The sequence below is a fragment of the Trematomus bernacchii genome, unplaced genomic scaffold (assembly GCF_902827165.1).
Source record: "Trematomus bernacchii unplaced genomic scaffold, fTreBer1.1, whole genome shotgun sequence".
In the NCBI taxonomy this organism is placed as follows: Eukaryota; Metazoa; Chordata; class Actinopteri; order Perciformes; family Nototheniidae; genus Trematomus; species Trematomus bernacchii.
The window spans coordinates 3,567,436-3,573,435 of record NW_022988007.1 but is presented as its reverse complement, the minus strand read 5'-3'; positions in this window follow the sequence as shown (position 1 = coordinate 3,573,435).

Genomic DNA, 6,000 nt, shown 5'->3' with positions numbered 1-6,000 from the left:
TGAAGTGAGGCAGAGCTCATCTGTGCCATACGTAAGCCCACAGTAACTTGCTTGAGCGCGCTCACAAAATAAGTGCCCGCGCTACATTGGTGCCCGCCAATGAGTTACAGCCCTTTGATTGTTCATTAGATCTTCTAGTAACATTTCATACTTTCACATGTCAAACACATGCTCTTTCATTTACACTTTTCTCTTTAAATCTCACATTATTTTCAAGTTTATCTAAACTTCCTGTTTTAGAAGAAACAACACATTCTGTTAGCTAACTGTAAACTTTATTTTCTCCAAATTAGCTTTCATAAAGTTAACATTTTGAATGCTCCATTCAGCTACATTTATCAACATTACTTTTACTTTTCCTACTTAACTAATCTTCACTTTCTGTTTAAACCACTTGTATGTCTTTTCTTATCTCTGTAAATTATAAATGGTGTGCTTATTATTTCTAATATTAATGTTTTCCAAATTAACTGTAGACCTTCTAATTGTCCAGTGCAACATCAGAATCTTAACCTGTTAAGCACCAAGCCTGTTTTTCATGTTTCAGGCTCGAAAATGACATGCCCAAAACAAATGACTACAACTTAACTTCTAAAAGGGTTATATGAATAATTTCTTTTATCAAAGCAAGGTTACATCTGTGAGTTGGATGTAGAAGTGTCAGAATCAATATAAATGTTTTTTATTTTAAAGAAAATTCAGATTTTACATAGTAAAAAACTGTAAATTATAGTGTCCGTCCAAAAATTATTTTTTACAGATAGTGAAAACTACCCTTGGATGATGGGTTAGTAGACTAAAAGCTTTAGGAATCCAAAGTACAACATATAATAAGTACCCTGTATCAATATTGATGCAAAACAAGTGATATTTGACCTTTTTAGAGAGGTTTAGCCAAAACCACCCCACCTCTGAGGTGATTTGAGTGAAAATGTTTTTTTTTCCATATCTCTGGCCCCCCTTGGTCGATTTTGATGGTTGACACCTCTTTCTGACCGTTAGAGCCAATAGAATCGAAGGGGGGGGGGGCTCACACACACACACATTGTGAAGAGAAAAGGTGAGGGCTGCGCGCATGTAAATGTAAAGCAGAGTGGAGCTACATTCTAGCTCTGGCATTTGGAAACAAAAAAGCAGTTTTATTGCTTATGGATTATCAGAAATAATTTCAAAGAGGACACAGACACATTGGATTAACCTATGGATTAACTGCAGCATCGTTTTTTTATCGTTTTAATGCCATTGAAGACCAGTTTTGACCAAGGTAAGCCATGTTAGCGTTTCTAGCTACTTAGCTCCACATGTTATGATGTACGCTTTCGTTTATAGCGTCGCAGATGTTTATCACTGAGTGTTGAGGTGGGCACCACTAGATTCAGTGTCTCCAGGACACCAAAAACGAGTTGTTGGCTGTGCATCTAGGATAAGTAATAAGGGGGTTATTGTGAGTTTAAGTGCCGTTTTAGGTTACATTTTTTCGCTCGTGGCTAATTCAGAGGCTGAGTGCTAGCATTGTGGGGTTTTTTTGGATTTTTTTTTTAAAAAGATCAGTTAGCTGAATTTCTTCCCGTTACATGGATATAAAACATTCATAGTTTTATTAAATATTAAGATTCCTTAGACGTTGTTTCCTGCAAATGACGCGTTTATCCGCCCGGTACCGGGGGGGGCAGTGCGTAACAGGTTAATACTTGGCCTGTGCCACTGTTACAAACTAAATAAAACTCCAACATCTTCAGGTGAACTAAATCACATATTTCAATAGCTCTGAATTTCTGATGAGCATCTGTGTTATTCCTAAATAAAATCCTTGAAATCCTTTTTAAAATCTAAATATAATAATGAACTAATGAAGCTCAGCGCAAGTTCAATCAGGAAGACCAATCTCTTCATTCAGATTACACGTCACCTCATTACACTCTCCTTCCTCATTAAGTGATCGGGGGCGTCACTCCCCAGCTAACCAATCTCTCCTCTCTCCATTCTCACAAGCCTATCATAGCTCCCGCTAATCCCTTTATATCTGCTCTTCCCTCTGTCAGCTGTCATTTCAGGTGGCAAAACGCAATGGTAGTACATACTATACTACTCCTCGTAAAAACACCTTAAAGAAGAGTAACCTCAAGATGTCTAATTCGGATTATTCCGTTCACAAACCTTTTTCGGAGGTTCTCGATCCTGGCTCCGATGTACCGCTCGAGGTAGCTTCCATTTCCTCGAGCCAACGGCGCCTGAGCGCTCGTGGCTTCCCGCAGAGGCTCATGTACAGCCGAGGCAGACTCATCGCTCGTCTCCTGCAGCAGGGCATTTCCTCAGCCCCAGGCCTCCCTCTCTCCCAGCTTCGCAAGCTTTCGGACCAAGTCTCTGGCGCGGTCCCCCAGACTGTGCCAGCAGCTTCAGTCAGCTCTCCCGGAAGACAGGGCGAGGACGCGGCCGCAGCCGCGGAGGTAAAAGGACAAGGAAGTCAAGCCCTCCAGGAGCCCGCCCGTCCAAAAAATCAACCCCTTCCCAGGCTCGCCAGCCCGGGAGCACCGCTAATCAGCCCCTCTCGGATGATAGCTTAGCCAGCTCCCTGCAATCCCTGGCTAGCTCCATGCTATTAATCGACGCTCGCCTTCAGTCCATGGAAAACATCTCTGCCGGAGCTCCAACTTCAGCTGCGATTAGGGCAGTGCTTCCTGCCTCCGTGCCGCCAGGTTTTATGCCGGGTCAGGTTTTTTCCACATCCACAAGTTGTAGCTCCCTCTCATTCCCTGGCTTCTGCCCTTCAGCTCCTCCTTCAGGTAGGCCTGCCATTTCCCAAGCCGGTAACATTTCCTCACGGCTCAGGAAAAAATATATAATTCTCGAAGGGAAGGACATTCATCTCGTCAGCCTCATTCTGCCTTCCCCGGAGTGCGATAAATCCATTGCCACGGGAGGAAACATCGCTGCCATCTTTAAGTCTGCAGACCCCCGGCTCCTCAAAGACCTCAGCATAGGGCAATTTCTGGTAGCTTTCGGCATCTTCCGTGACGTTCTCTGCTCCGTTTACCCCGATAGAAGAATATAATTCGATGCTTATATGGCCATTATCGGCGATCTTCATCTTAAATACGGGAGATCCGTTTTCTATTCTTACCATAAGAGTTTTTCAAGCAAAGCAGCGCTTCACTTAGCTCATTGCAACATCCGTCTGGATTGGTCCGTGCTGGACACCGAGCTGCTCGCGATGGCTACTGGCGGCCATCAAGTCGCTACGTGCAACAGCTGCGGGGCGCAGGGCACACCTCCCCTTTCTGCCCTCGTGCCTCTCTCCGGGCCTAGAGTTTTCCCCATGCGTTTCCTGGGAATGATAGTCAAAGCCGTCAGGTGCAGCATAGGCAAGACGAGAAGATTCGTCTTAGACTTAACGAAAACGTTTGCTCCTGACCATATTGTACATTCCTCCACATCTGCAGTTTCTGCAAGGATGCTCATCCGAGGTCTGTACGCCCCAGGCGCAGCCGCAGCTTTGCCACTAAAAAGAATTAAGAGAAGAAAAGAGTATTTACGAGAATTTCCGACTTATGTTATTGCTATCTTTAGTTCCAAGGTTCAGGGTAAGGCAATCTAGTTTAGACTCGTCGCATCAGGTAAGGTAATACATGCCCACATTCAGCGCAGCACTACTATTATACAAGGCTGCCAACACTCACGCATTGAGCGTGAGAGTCACGCAATTAACACATATCTCACGCACTCACACCACACATGCCTTTCCTCACGCTAAGTTTTCGTTCACAACAAATGTATATAAATATAAAAATAAAGTGAAGGAACAGCAAACCGAGCGGTCTACGAAATGAGACGGTCAGGCTTACGGAGGACTTCCTGTTTGCGTCACCTGACACCCGCGGTCCGTAGCACTGCCGCCTAGCAACCTGGACAGCGTCACGCATTGTGATTGGCTGTACGGTATTTGCACACTGATTGGATGTAACGAGGGTATACCGGGGGTCTGAGCAAAGACGAAGGAGAAGGAGGATGAGAAGAATAAGAGAAGGTAAGGAGAATATATTATAAGATATTTTCGCGCCACAGGTAAAGTAAAAATATTTTCTTTTGTTCTTTTTTAATTAATTAAAGTTAATGCTAACAAGTGCCAGTATAGCCCTAATAATTACATAAAGAAAAAGAAAATCTGTTTAAAGTTGTGTTTCATATGGGTGTTGAGAGATGTATCCTTAAATTCATTTTGCTCTCAAAGTGCACCAGATTAATGCATTTAACTTCAATATTTAAAAAAAAAATCTTCCCAGGGGAGCATGCCCCCGGACCCCCCTAGAGGAGGTGAGGACCACCCCCACTTATAAAATAGCACTTTACCCCTGCTTACACCTATATGCCATTTTATATGCTGTGAGCTGATTATCGAGCCTTCATTGTAAGAGTCGCGGGTACACTGTGTATGTGCGTACTCCACTGTAGCGCCCGGTACATTAATGGGAAACCCTAGTTTGTACTTGTTCAATACATTTGTAACACTGTACACATGGACGTTTCTTTTTTCGGTTCACCAAAAAAAAAAAATCTCACTCCAAGCTGAACTCAAATGTTGGCAGCCCTTGAAGTAAGAAGATATGATTCTACACTGTATTGAAGTAAACATATATTGTTTGAACGGGTTTTGATAATCACTTAGAAAAAGAATGTTATTCTCACTTTTAAATTCACTGACTTAGAGATTCTGTGTTTCACACACCAACATTGATCCTTATCACCACTAAGAGCCAGATGCTGTTTCTAAGTCGTTAAAGACATCGTAAAATAGGAAAAGATCCCCTGGAAAAGGTAGGGAGGGGAGATCGGGACGGAGATAAGAATTGACTTTTGACCTTAGGGGACTTTGGAATTTCAAGTCCTGGAGAGAACTATTGAACCCGGCCAGAAGCGAATCCAGCCAGTCAGGGCACTTGGGGGAGGTGGTCAGTTTAAACAGCTCCTCCCCAGGGGTTCTCTGATTCGCTTGGGAGAAAAGTGGGAAGGAAGAATCGACAAATCTCCGCCCCAAAGACAGATAGAAATACTGACGTTTGTGTGTGTAAAATTGCTTTTGGGTTTGGTGAGTGGTTGACTCCGTTGAAGTGTGTCCGCATCGCACCATTGACAGAAGGCACTCTCTTCTCGTTCGATGGGTGGTTTGATCCCGATACATTTTAGCCGCATCGCATCACGAATCTAAAAGCCCGGGGTACCCGGAGTACTCTGTATAACTTGTATATGTGTTTGATTTCCTACCAGTAAACTCAGATAATTGTTGTAACTTTTGATTCCGGTGTTTTCAATTCCTTTCTTAATTTAATAGAGATCCAGCCTCATCCAACGAACGGCGCGTAGCAGAGGTATTCTACTCCTACAAGTGGTGACTCCCGACGTTTGTGAGCTGATCTCTAGAAAGGAACACCGATAGCCAGGGGACAGAATCCAGTCCAGGGGGAGGACACAGAGATACTGTTGACAACTACACCAAGGCGCCATATACAAAAGGTGAGCAGACACCTGTTTTGATTATCAAAAATCTGTGATTGATTATACTAAAAAATGTAGAGTTGTCAGCAGCGTTCTCAGTGTTTTTAGTCACGGTGGGAAATACAATACATATTCTAGTTAAATTAGATTATTAGTGCTTAGAGAAGGGTATTCAGTCCTGGATCTAGAGCAAAAATAGTGTTTGAGTGTGGCGGGTAGATCCCAGCCCTTCACTCACTAAATACGAAGGCTGCAAGGCTAGAAAAAGAGGGTTAAATTCCCCGCAGATCATGATAAGATTGATTAATGCGGTTACCTTGCAAGCGCTTTAATTAAAGACTACTTAGGTGTCAAAATAGGGTTAAATTCCCCGTAGGTCAATATAACATTGATGAATACGGTTACCTTACAGTGCTTTCATTAAAGACTGTAAGGCTGTAAAAGAAGGGTTACATTCCCCGCAGGTCATGATCAGATTGATTAATGCGGTTACCTTTCGTGGTGCTTTAA